We start from the raw sequence: 14,555 nt of genomic DNA, 5'->3' as shown, positions 1-14,555 counted from the left end.
GGCAGCGGCTTTATTAGCACCTGAAGCTTTAAAAGTAATTAATGGACGAAACCTTACTGTACTGACTTCTCATGATGTGAGTGGAATCTTAAATTCTAAGGTTAATATTTGGATGACAGACAGTAGGCTTCTTAAATATCAGTCACTGTTGTTAGAAGGACCAGTAACTAAGCTTAAAGTTTGTGGAAATTTAAATCCTGCCACCTTCCTTCCTGAGAAGGAAGATGAAACACCTGATCACGATTGTTCCCAATTCCTAACTTTAAACTATGCAGCTCGGGAGGATCTAATGGATACCCCATTAGACAATCCTGACATGGAAATATTTACAGACGGCAGTTCTTTTGTTCGGGATGGAAAGCGCAAAGCAGGTTACGCTGTGGTGACTGCTGAACAGGTTTTAGAAGCAAAATCTCTCCCCCAGGGAACCAGTGCCCAGTTAGCGGAGCTCGTGGCTCTTACCCGAGCTCTAGAGTTAAGCAAAGGGCAACGAGTGAATATCTACACTGATTCTAAGTATGCTTATTTGACTTTACATGCTCATGCTGCAATATGGAAAGAAAGACAGTTTAAAACAGCAACAGGAGAACCTATTAAGCATTTCAGAGAGATTGAGAGACTTTTAACTGCTATCTATTGTCCTAAAGAAGTAGCGGTTATGCATTGCAAAGGGCACAGCAGGGATGGGAGTAAAGTAGCTGCCGGTAACCTGTTAGCTGACTCTCAAGCCAAAAAAGCGGCACTTTACGAAACCCCCTCCTTACAGACGCCTTTGATCTGGACAGGTCCTGTGGAACAGGAAAAGCCACAATATACTGAGGAAGAATTAGAAAGATATGAGAAAAGAGGAGCAAAGATTACTGATAAAGGATGGTTACAGTCCGAGGATGGACGATTAATAATTCCTGAAAATGCTCAGTGGAAAATTCTTAAGGGTTTACATCAGAGTTTTCATTTGGGTGTAGAAAGTACTTACCAGATGGCTTCTCGTTTGTTTGAAGGTAAAAATATAATGAAAACTCTAAAGAACATTATCAAACGGTGTGAGGTTTGTCAGAAAAATAACCCAAAGACTGAAAAGCTAGCAAAATCTGGATTACAACGAAAGGGAAAGTATCCTGGAGATGGCTGGGAAATTGATTTTACTCATATGCCAAAAGCTAATGGATATTCTTGCTTACAAGTTTGGGTGGATACTTTTACTGGATGGATTGAGGCGTTCCCCTGTCATAGTGAACAAGCTAAGGAGGTTATAAAGATTTTAATCCATGAAATTATCCCCAGGTTTGGGCTGCCACGGAGCCTTCAGAGTGACAATGGCTCCACCTTTAAAGCTGCTGTAACTCAGGGGGTGTCTAAAGCTCTAGGAATAGAGTATCACTTACACTGTTCCTGGAGACCCCAATCCTCAGGAAAGGTTGAAAAAGCTAATGACATTATCAAAAGACATCTGCGCAAATTAACTCAAGAAACGCAGGACAACTGGATTAAAGTCCTACCCATAGCTTTAATGAGGGCTCAAACTGCCCCAAAAAAGGAGGGACTGTCCCCCTTTGAATGTATTTATGGAAGGCCTTTCTTACGCACAGACATTGTTATAGATCTTGAGGCCTTAGAGTTAACTAATTATGTAACTCAACTCTCAGCTTTTCAACAGGCATTAACAGAACTCCGGGAGACGACTCCTGACCCAGCCTCTGAATCCAGCAAGCCTCTATTTGAGCCAGGAACCGAGGTCCTCATAAAAACATTGGGATCTGGGGGCTCATCCCTCGAGCCCCTCTGGGAAGGCCCTTACCAGGTTATTCTTTCTTCTCCCACAGCTGTCAAAGTCCCAGGAATTGATTCGTGGGTACATCACACTCGAGTCAAGAGGTGGCACCCTGACCAGAACTAAGTGATGTCATTTTATGTTTTTACTTTCTATGCTCTGACTTTGTATGTTTCAGATGGGCCTGATAATCTATGTGAGCCTACTTCTGCTGACTCCAGACTCCTGAGTCTGCCCTTTGATCCTCAAGACAATGCCTTCCTGTCCTGGGCTCACTCCTATGCTGCATTCCACAATCGGTCTAACTGCTGGGTCTGCGGAGCACTCCCCTCTTCATCAGTGGAAGGCTTCCCGTGGTGGACATCTCCACTTCAAGGAAAAGACTTTCTCCAAGTCTGCGAATACATTCGACAACAATAACATGTGATGCCTCTTCTTTGTCTGATGACATCTAACAACCCTAGAATGGACTGGTGCCATACTTTGTACCTTAACTATGGACATAACCTGACTTATAATTCTAATTGTTTTGTTTTTGCTCTTTGCTCCCTGCATTTGTAACTGTGTGACTGGATTTTTTTTTCTAGTCTCATAAAAGCTTTTAAGTTACAAATGGTTGCTCAAACTCCTGCTATCACTGCAGCTTCTTCTAACTACTATTTGGGGCCCCTGGATCAGACATCCTCACTATGAGGATTAGGAGAATATGTTGCCTCACCAATTTAGGGACAACACCCCTTGTCAGCTCGGAAGCAGTTATGGAATGAAAACGACGCCCCTTTTCCCTAGGCAACATAATTCTCCTAAGAGAAAAGGGGGGAATGAGAGGGTAACAGGCAGGAAGGCCAGGGGTCTCCAAATGGAGGAAAGAGGCTGTAAGTGCCAGACATTTTTATCTCTCTTAAGCGGCAGGAAGAAACAAACCAGCGATCTGTTTTTCCTTCTCTATACAAATTTTAAAGGAGGTTTCTCTTAACATTCTGTGTTGCCATGACACCTGGTCTCACCTAAAGCTAACTACTCTCAGACTTTGAGTTAACCAATACATTCCTTTTTCGTATGGAAATGTTGTCTTAAGCTATGTTAATGAACCCCAGACTCTACCTTCAAGTTGGTTCCGCCAAACGGCCTAACTTACTTACTCAGGTATTGTTCCCCTAATCTATGTAAACGGAACTATTTGTTGGTATTCTGCCCTTCTACAAGATTCAAGTCAATCGTTTTATGGCCTGGGATGGATTATCTGATGCCATTCTAAATTTTATGACATTCCTTTCATTTCATTAACAGACTGTGAGTGACTATATAACATACAGCTAAACACTAGGAGGGGGGTACTCTTTTGCCCCCTTCTGATGCCTATGTCAGAAGCTTTCTCTATACTTTAATAAAACTTTATTACACAAAAGCTCTGAGCGATCCAGCCTCGTCTCTGGCCCCGGATTGAATTCGTCTCCTCCGGAGGCCAAGAATCCCGCGTCTTATCGTTCAGCAGCAACCTTTCAATGCCCATCAGCAGATGAATGGATAAGGAAGCTGTGGTACATATACACCATGGAACATTACTCAGCCATTAAAAAGAATTCATTTGAACCAGTCCTAATGAGATGGATGAAGCTGGAGCCCCTTATACAGAGTGAAGTAAGCCAGAAAGATAAAGAACATTACAGCATACTAACACATATATATGGAATTTAGAAAGGTGATAGTGATAACCCTATATGCAAAACAGAAAAAGAGACACAGAAATACAGAACAGACTTTTGAACTTTGTGGGAGAATGTGAGGGTGGGATATTTCAAAAGAACAGCATGTATACTATCTATGGTGAAACAGATCACCAGCCCAGGTGGGATGCATGAGACAAGTGCTCCGGCCTGGTGCACGGGGAAGACCCAGAGGAATCGGGTGGAGAGGGAGGTGGGAGGGGGGATCGGGATTGGGAATACATGTAAATCCATGGCTGATTCATATTAATGTATGACCAAACCCACTGGAAAAAAATAATAATAAAAAAAAATAACATCTCAAAAAATAATAATAATAAAGTACGTTCCTGTATCTATTGACACCTTTTCAGGATATATTGTGGCATCCTTACAGACTGGTGAAGCCGCAAAACATTCTATCTCGCATTGTCTTTATGCTTTTTCCATTTTAGGCATGCCAAAGATTATAAAACTGATAATGGCCCCGGCTATGTTTCCTCTGCCTTCAAAAATTTTTGTTCCTCTTCTTCTATCACCTTAAAAACAGGCATTCATTATAATCCACAGGGTCAAGGCATCGTGGAACGTGCTAATCAAACTTTGAAACTACAGCTTCACAAAATACAGAGGGGGGAGCTCTACCCCCTTCTATCCAGAAATTACCTTATTCACGCTTTATATATTTTAATTTTTTTTAATTTTAGAAAAAGAAGGACATTCAGCCATGCAGAGATTTTGGGACCCTCAGATTTCCAGCAAAAGGCCGATGGTCTTGTGGAAGGACCCGCTAGATAATAACTGGCATGGCCCAGATCCCATGTTAATTTGGGGGAGGTGTCATGTACGTGTTTTCCCACAGGATTCTGAAGCACCGCGCTGGCTCGCGGAAAGGCTGGTACGCCAGACAGAGGAGATCACTGAACCAGCAATTAGGTCGGCTGACTTTACAGCAGAGAACTACATTCTCAACGGCACAGCAGATGCATGAGTTCATCTTACAAGCACGAAGGATGGCTGCCGACACTACTCAACCTCAATATGCGCTGGCTTACATTGCCCTCGCTTTGGCATGGGCGGTAATGGATCAAGCCTTCCCTCAGGCTGAAGCCAATGCTTTCGTTTCCTGGGCTCATTCTTATGCTGATTTTTACAATGAAACAGCCTGTTGGGTCTGCACAAACCTGCCATTATCGGTTACCGAAGGATTGCCTTGGTGGGTGCTTCCCTTTCCAAAAAATGAAACTTTGGCTTTATGTGATTTTTTAAAAGAATATCAGAAGAAACATTGAAGCTTAATTACAGTTAATTTTGATATAGATTCTCGACGCTCTGATCCTTTACACGCTTCTTCTTTTTATTTTAATGTAACACAAAGTTATCAGGAAATTGTTAATGCATACTTATATTACAAAAATAGATCTGTCTCTTCTCCTAATGATTTTAATCGATTTGAGGGTGACTACTACCAAGTTTGGGATTAATATGTCTGGATGACCCCTGAAAAAAAGGACAGCTACTGACCCCTGCCGACATTTGTTGAGAGCAAAAGACTCATGTACCAACATTTGGAGGCCGGGAATTTCCAGGATATCACATGAAACATATGAGACTATTGCCTACCCACAAATGTAAGACTGTAATGGATGTAACGTTTATTGTCAACAAGTCTGTTATATGGCCAGGGACAGATTGGGAAAATAGCCCTGGTATAAGATGGGTAGCCCCAAATAACACTTGATGGATTTGTGGATACAACCTTTAGCCCTGGCTCCCTGTAGAATGGGTGGGGAGATGTACCCTAGGATTTGTGTTTGCCCCTGGGAGAATTCATAAGCAAAAAATTAGTCATCCTGTTAATTTACCTTATGTTAAAGCCTGGTGGTCACGCTCTGTTTTTCATTGGTATGATTATTTAGCCTCAATTTTTGTGCCCTCTTTAGGAGCCACTGATATTATGCTCAGGGTAGAGGCTTTGAACAATTTTATAAAACAAGCTTTGACAGATACTAGAAGAGCTTTAGAGGCTCTTAATGAAGAACAAAAACAGATGAGAAAAGCCGTTCTACAGAATCGTATGGCTCTGGATAGTCCAACAGCCTCTCAAGGGGGAACATGTGCCTTAACAAAAATGGAGTGTTGTGTATATATTCCTGATTATTCCTGAAATGTTTCTGATGCTTTAGAAGATATGAAACAACAAGGGGCCGCTATATTTTTCTGACTCCAGCATTTGGAGTCAGATATCTGCCTGATTTCATGGTGGTTGGTGGAAATCTATAATTTTTATCATTATATGCATATTATTCTTGCTGTGTTTTGGCCCTTGTATTTGTCAATGCATATCTGAGATGATAAATAAAAGATTGCTGATATTTTCCTGTTTGCAAACGTGGCCATTTCCCTTGAGAGAGATATAATGGCCATTAGTCAAAAGGAAAAGGGGAGATGCGGGGAGCCAGCCTGACTGCTCAGGCTCTTTCTTGGCCCTGAGAGAGATCAAGAGGTCCCTCTCTGCCCCGCCACCCCTGATTTATTAAAGTGCAAATTGGCCTTTCTCACCTCCCTCAAGGAAATTGGTGCAGCCAGCTTTTGCCCATTCTCCTGACTCTGATAAGGTTGTCAGGCTCCTGTGAATGGTTTATGTCTAGGCAATCTTTAACTGATTGTAAGACGCCAGTGCCATGCTCTGCTAGTCTTAAAGAGTTGAGATAAAATTCCTGAGCTAAAACTAGTGTCTGCAGTTCTGCACGTATGCCTGTCTTTGATCTAAAATTTAGTGAGTCTTGTTAGCATATATATGGATGCTACCCCTCAATAAAGTCGTCGGAATCAGTCACAAGCTGACTCCGTCCCTCTCAACCCCATCTTTCCGAGTCTTTTATTTCTCAGGTGCTCTGGTGATTGCGTCCTCGACTTGTTCGTTTGCCGGCAGGCCCGACACTGAAGAGTTTCTATTGAAAGAACAACTGTTATCCTTATGGGAATCCCCTTGTGTGTTATTTGTTGTTTCTTCCTTGCTGCTTTTAATATTTGTTCTTTGTGTTTGATCTTTGTTAATTTGACTAATATTTGTCTTGGGGTGTTTTGCCTTGGGTTTATCCTGTTTGAGACTCTCTGGGTTTCTTGGACTTGTGTCACTATTTCTTTCCCCATTTTGGGGAAGTTTTCAACTATTGTCTCCTCGAGTATCTTCTCATGGCCTTTCTTTTTGTCTTCTTCTTCTGGGACTCCTATGATTTGAATGTTGGGGCACTTCACATTGTTCCAGAGGTCCCTCTGGGGTCCTCATTTCTTTTAATTCTTTTTTCTTTCTTCCTCTCTGCTTCATTTATTTCCACCATTTTATCTTCTATCTCACTTATCCCATCTCCTGCCTCCATTATTCTACTGTTGGTTCCCTCCAGAGTGTTTTTGATCTCATTTACTGCATTATTCATTTTTAATTGATTCTTTTTTTTATTTCTTCTAGGTCTTTGTTAAACATCATTTGCATCATCTCAATCCTTGTCTCCAGGTTATTTATCTGTAATGCTATTTTGTGTTCAAGATTTTGGATCATTTTTATTATCATTATTCTAAATTCCTTTTCAGGTATATTCCCTATCTCCTCCTCTTTTGTTTGGCTTGGTGGACATTTTTCATGTTCCTTTTCCTGCTGGGTATTCCTCTGCCTTTTCATCTCATTTAGGTTGCTGTGTCTGGGGTGACCTTTTTGTATTCTGGTAGTCTTTGGTTCCATTTTATTGTGGAGGTTTCTCCGAGTGGGTGGGGCTGGATGTTTGTCTTGTCGAGGTTTGCTGGTTAGGGAAGCTTGTGTTGGTGTTCTGTTGGGTGGAGCTGGATTTCTTCTCTCTGGAGTGCAATGGAATGTCCAGCAGTGAGTTTTGAGACGGGTCTATGGGTTTGTTGTGTCTTTGGGCAGCCTGTATATTGATGCTCAGTGCTATGTTCCTGCATTGCTGGAGAATTTGCATGGTATGTCTTGCTCTGGAACTTGTTGGCTCTTGGGTGGTGGTTGGTTTCAGTGTAGGTATGGAGGCTTTTGGATGATCTCTTATTAATTAATGTTCCCTGTCGTTAGGAGTTCTCCAGTGTTCTCAGTTTGGGGGCTTAAACCTCTTGTCTCTGGATTTCAGTCTTATTCTTCCAGTAGACTCAAGACTTCTCCATCCATACAGCACTAATAATAAAACGTCTAGATTAATGCTGAAAGGATTCTCTACAGTGAGGGACCTCCAGAGAGGTTCACAGAGTTACATGAAGAAGAGGAGAGGGAGGAAGGAGATAGAGGTGAGCAGGAGGAGGAAAAGGGGGATTCAATAGAGGAGAGACAGATCTAGGTTGTACTCTGCTCACGAAGTGTTCTCTGCAGCCCAGAACACCCACAGAGATTCACAGAATTGGATTGAGAAGAGAAGATGGAGGGAGGAAATAGAAGTGATCTGGGGGAGAAAAAGGAGAGTCAAAAGGGGGAAAGAGTGATCAAACCAGTAATCACACTCCTGAGTAAAAATGGGTACTAAAGTTTGGATTCCTAAATGAATGTTCAAACTTGATGTCAAATACTGAAAAACAAAGATTAAAAATCTAGAGTAGAGGTTGGACTCTTAAAAATACAATGTGAAAAATATCACAAAAACAGAAAAACTTTAAGACATATATATGAAGTTCTCTTTAAAAATAGGATCTTTTTTTTTTTTTTTGCCAGGTTATAGTGGGTTATAAAAATGAAAATTAACGACTAATAGAGGAGTTTTTAAAAAAAAGAAAGAGAAAAAAATTTAATTATAAAAATAAAAATAATAGTAAAAATTATATCTAGGAATTTCTCTGGAGCTGTTGCGGGCAGTGTGGGTTTGGTTCAGTTTCAGATAGCTCCTTGTTCCAGCTTACTTCTCAATATCTATAGACCCCTTCCAGTGTAGTTGGTGTTTACTACAGGGATTTTAATCTGTTGCACCTGTCACTTCTAAAGCAGTTTGTTTATTTGGCTTCTGTTTGCAGGTCTCTTCAGTGTCTAATTTCCACCCTGACACAAGCGGGTGGAAGTGGTCTCTTGCTTAGGCTCGCTTGTTCAGTCGTGCTGTGGGGAGGGAGGGGCACTGCAGATAAATATCACTGGCATGTGTGGGGAGCACTCACAGTGTTCCAGCCATACTGGGTTTGCCCCTGCTCACAGCACATGTGCTTTCCCCATCTACACTGCTCAGGCTCCAGGCTGCTTTACAGGGAGCGGGCCCTGAGCTGTGTGCACTCCCCAGGCCTAAGCCGCTCAGATTCTGGTTTTCAGGTAGTCCAGAAAGACGCAGACTCAGTCGGGCCTGCGTTTTGTGCCTTCCCTTGTCGGAGCAGCCCAGGCAGCCAGGAGCTTGACTAGCACACTCTCCCCTGGTGCAGTGCACCTTATCCCCTCCGTGGCCCCAGCCTCAGTTTCTGCACACGATGGTCGGGTGAGCCTTGTGCCCCTTCTGGGAAGCTGATTTCTGGCTGTGACCCTCTCGTCAGATGTTAACCATCCAGAATCTCAGGAAGTCTTTGGTTAGAAGGTGGAGGCCTGTTTGCCGTTTGGTAGGGGGTGCTGTCTCTGGGGCGGAGTTTGCCCCTTTCCCCTCCCACCTGCCTCCTGCCTCCAGTGGGGGATGGGCCAGTCAGTAGCCAGCTAGCTCTTGTCTGGTATTTGTGCAGTCCTTCGTTCTGGGAGTGGGGAGTAGTGTGTAAATTTAAGGCTTTTCCCAAGTTAATTATCTCTCTCTTTCTATCCCACAGTTTAAGTTGCTATCTCGCGTTAGCTCCCTCTGATTGCCCTCAGGGTATTCAGGCCCCGTCCTTACCCTAAGCAATGCTGGTGGCTCTCCGTTTAGCCCCCACTTGCTGGTGGCAGATGAGAGCGTCTGGGGTACTTTTCTGCTGGGAGTTGATTTTAGGCATGTAATCTGTGGGTTTTATTTATTTTCCCTCCCAGTTAGGTTGCCCTCCGAGATTCAAAAACTTCCCCCAGACCCGCCAGTGAAAGGGTTTCCTGGTGTTTGGAAGCTTCCTCTATTAAGACTCCCTTCCTGGGATGGATCTCTGTCCCTAAACCTATTGTCTCTCTTTTTATCTTTTGTATTTTGTCCTACGTCCTTTTGAAGATAATGGGCTGCTTTTCTGGGTGTCTGATGTCCTCTGCTAGTGATGAGAAGTTGTTTTGTGGAGTTTGCTCAGTGTTCAAATGCTCTTTCAATGAATTTGCGGGGGTGAAAGTGGTCTCCTCGTCCTATTCCTCTGCCCTCTTTGGAGCCAGTTTAAAAGAAAATTCTAAGAGATTCCAGGAATTCCAAAGTAAAGGAGGACTTCCACAAAGGAAAGCAGGAGACTGAGTCCTGATGTGTTGCCTCACTGCCTCGTGGCTCAGTCTGAGACAGCTGATCTCTACCTTTTAATCAGTTTCCTTAAGGGGTCTGCCAATGGGGCTCTTCTAGCCACTCACCCTCAGGCCAAGAGGCTTCTTAGTTTACTCCTAGTTGAGCCATTATCAATCCTAAAAGATGATGCTGTGAAAGTGCTGCACTCAATATGTTAGCAAATTTGGAAAACTCAGCAGTGTCCACAGGACTGGAAAAGATCAGTTTTCATTCCAATCCCAAAGAAAGACAATGCCATGGAATGCTCAAACTACCACACAATTGCACTCATCTTACACGCTAGTAAAGTAATGCTCAAAATTGTCCAAGCCAGGCTTCAGCAATATGTGAACAGTGAACTTCCAAAAGTTCAAGTTGGTTTTAGAAAAAGCAGAGGAACCAGAGATCAAATTGCCAACATCCAATGGATCATTGAAAACGCAAGACTGTTTTGGGACCAAACAAATAAGAAAAAAACATATATTTCTGCTTTATTGACTGTGCTGAAACATTTCACTGTGTGGATCACAATAAACTGTGGGAAATTCTAAAGGAGATGGGAATACCAGGCCACCTGACCTGCCTCTTGAGAAATGTGTATGCAGGTCAGGAAGCAACAGTTAGAACTGGACATGGAGCAACAGACTGGTTCCAAGTAGGGAAAGGAGTACATCAAGCCTGTGTATTGTCACACTGCTTATCACACTTATATGCAGAGTACATCATGAGGAATGCTAGGCTGTCAGATGCACAAGCTGGACTGAAGATTGCTGGGGGAAATATCAATAACCTCAGATATGAAGAATCCACCACCCATAAGGGAGAAAGTGAAAAAGAACTAAAGAGCTTCCTGATAAAAGTGAAAGAAGAGAGTGAAAAAGTTGGCTGAAAGCTCAACATTCATAATACTAGGATCATGGCATCTGGTCCCAACACTTCATGGCAAATAGATGGGGAAAGAGTGGAAACAGTGGCTGACTTTATTTTTCTGGGCTCCAAAATCACTACAGGTGGTGATTGCAGCCATGGAATTTAAAAAAAAAAAAAAATAAGGAAAGAAAGAAAGGAAAAAAAAAAAAAACTCTTCCTCTTTGAAAGGAAATTTATGACCAACCTAGACAGCATATTTAAAAGCAGAGACATTACTTTGTTAACAAATGTCCATGTACCCAAGGCTACTGTTTTTCCAGTAGTTGGGTATGGATATGAGATTTGGAGTATAAAGGAAGCTGAGTGCAGGAGAATTCATGCTTTTGAACTGTGGTGTTGGAGAAAGCTCTTGAGAGTGCCTTGGAGTGCAAGGAGGTCCAGTCAGTCCATCCTAAAGGAGATCAGTCCTGGGTGTTCATTGGAAGGACTGATGTTGATGCTGAAAGTCCAATACTTTGGCCATCTGAGAGAAGAGCTGACTCATTTGATAAGACCTTGATGCTGGGAAAGATGTACGGCAGGAGGAGAAGGAGACGGCAGAGGATGAGGTGGTTGGATGGCATCACTGACTCATTGAACATGGTTTGGTTGGACTCTGGCAGTTGCTGATGGACAGGGAGCCCTGCCATGATGCGGCACATGGGATCACAAATAGGTGAATACCCCTGAGCAGTTGAGCTGAACTGAAGTGAACTTGCTGTTAAAGTGAGTTATTTGTGAGGATTTTCAGAAGAAATGGAATGAAAAAACCCACATACAGCAGAGTGAAGCTAAATCTAATCTCAAGTGGAGATGATATTGCACTGGGTGTAGAATTTTCTACATCAAATCTGTAATTGTGTATATTTTTCATATGAAGATCCTCATTCAGATTTCCATCTCATATATGGAATTCTCGATTTATCATATGTTAAAATCTGAATGAATGTTTTCTGACACTTGAAACTTTGCATGTTTGGAATAAGAAAAGCCTGGTAAAGGTTTTTTTAAACCTGAAATATGAACTCTGTATTTCACATATAAAAATATGAGTTCAGTTTTGACAGATGAAATATACATATATACATATTTTAATATGAAAACATGTGGATGCATTTTTGTGCATGTAATTAGGAAATCTGAATATTGATAAGCAGGACTGTATAAAGTAATCCATACATGAGATATGGACTTCTGATACTTTGTATATGAAAATATCACCTTAGCTTTTCAAACAAGCAGTATGATATTTCCTATATTTTAATACGCTAATCTGTGCAGAGTTCATGTTATCCTAATTAACTATGAAGTAAACTCTATTTCACATTTGAAAAGTCATTTCACATCAGGCAGAATGGCTGCTATCCAAAAGTCTATAAGCAATAAATGCTGGAGAGGGTGTGGAGAAAAGGGAACAGTCTTACACTGTTGGTGGGAATGCAAACTAGTACAGCCACTGTGGAGAACATTGTGAAGAACATCCCTTACAAAAACTGAAAATATAACTGCCATTTGACTCAGCAATCCCACTACTGGGCATACACACTGAGAAAACCAGTATTAAAAGAGACACATGCACCCCAATGTACATTGTGGCATTGTTTATAATAGGAAGGCCATGGAAACAACCTAGATGTCCATCAGCAGGTGAATGGATAAGAAAGCTGTGGTACATATACACAATGGAATATTACTCAGCCATTAAAAAAATGTACATTTGAATCAGTTCTAATGAGGTGGATACAACTGGAGCCTATTATACAGAGTGAAGTAAGCCAGAAATAAAAACACCAGTACAGTACATTAATGCATATATATATGGAATTTAGAAAGATGGTTATGGTAACCCTATAAGGGAGACAGCAGAAAAGAGACACAGATGTATAGAACAGTCTTTTGGTCTCTGTGTGAGAGGGAGAGGGTGGGATGATTTCGGAGAATGGCATTGAAACATGCATATTATCATATGTGAAAAGAATCATAAAGCTCACAGCTCACGGCTCAAGTGATGGTGCACTGGGATGACCCAGAGGGATGGGATAGGGAGGGAGGTGCAAGGGGGGTTCAGGATGGGGAACACATATACACCTGTGACAGATTCATGTCAATGTATGGCAAGACTACTACAATATTGTAAAATAATTAGCCTCCAGTTAAAATAAATATATTTATATTTAAAAAAGAGAAAATCTGAACACAACACTTTATACAAGAAATTTGAAATTTTTTATATATGACATATGAACATATGAGTTGCAATGTTAGGAATATTGAATTCTCTACTTTTCATATATGAATAACAGGATATCAACCATACTCCCTGAAGTGTGGAGTACTGTATATTTCACATATGACATTTTGGACACATCTTATCCAGTATGAAATATTCAAAGCTTTCAACATCACACATGAAAAGCTGCACTCTGATTTTCCTACATGAATATGGAATTCTCTGTGTTTAGCATAGGAAAACCTGGAGACAAATTATCTTATAAGAAATATTGACTTCTATATGTTTTGCATTAGAAAACCTGGGCACAGATTCTCTACTGAAACATGACACTTTCTACATACAATTTATGAAAATCTGGGCATAGTGTTTTTGGTGAACAAGAAATACAGCAGTCTGTATAACATGTGAGAATCTGGACATAACTTATCCTACATGAAAAATGAAATATTCTTTCTCAGTTAAAAACTGGGTTAGATATTCTTTTTTCCTCGATGACCTATAAAATTCTCTGCATTTCACATATGAAAATTTAGGCAAAATTTTTTTACAGGAAATTTGGAATTCTCATTTCACAGACTAAATTCTGAAATCAGTCATCCAAAATGCAACTTTGGATATTTTACTTATATTATGAATTTTTTCTATAATTTTACATGCAAAATGGGATGCAGGTATTCATATAAGAAAATCAAGTAACCGGTTTTCCTGTATGAAAGTTGGTCTTCTATGTATTTCTTATATAGAAACCTGGATGCAGATTACCTACATAGAATATTGAATTCTTTGTAATTCACAGATGAACGTCTATGTGAAGATGTTCCATCATGAAACGTGGAACTTTGTAATTCCACATAATTTTGTTCATTCCACATAAAAAAGAAAATCCAACATGAATGGTTGAATCCCTATATTTCACAGTTGGAAACCTGGGTGTGACTAGTGGTCCCTGAATAATGGAATCTTCCATGTTTTCATGCGTTAATCTAGGTCCAGAAATTCCTACATGAAACACGATTCTCTCTGCTACACATATGAAAATCTTTGGTGCCGAAAGTTATGAAATATGGATTTCTCTACACATCACATATGACAATGTAATCACAGATTTTCTTAAATGAAATTGGGGATCATTTTCATTTTGTATTGAAAATGTATTCCCACAATATCCATAATGAAGCATGGAATCCTCTGTATTTCACATATGCACATCTATTTGCTGATATTCCAACATGTAATGTGGAATTCTCTATATTTCATATGCAAACATCTTGGCACTGATTTTCCAACGTGAAATTTGGATTTTGCATTACTACATGTGTGAAAATCCAAGATTATGGACTACACTGCATTTCATAATTGAAAATCAGTGTGCAGATTTTCTTAGAGAAATTTGGAATCTTCTATATTAAAATATATGGGTGAAAATTGTCCTGGGTACAAGGTGGATTTCTCAATATTATACATGGGACAATCCAAGAGCACTTTACTGAGAAGAAATTTGAAATGTTTTTTTGGTCTTATTGAGAATTTGTGGGTAATTCTAAATAAAA

Source organism: Dama dama, unplaced genomic scaffold (genome assembly GCF_033118175.1).
Source record: "Dama dama isolate Ldn47 unplaced genomic scaffold, ASM3311817v1 ptg000209l, whole genome shotgun sequence".
NCBI lineage: Eukaryota > Metazoa > Chordata > Mammalia > Artiodactyla > Cervidae > Dama > Dama dama.
The sequence above is the reverse complement of the archived record's forward strand: the minus strand, read 5'-3'. Positions refer to the sequence as shown.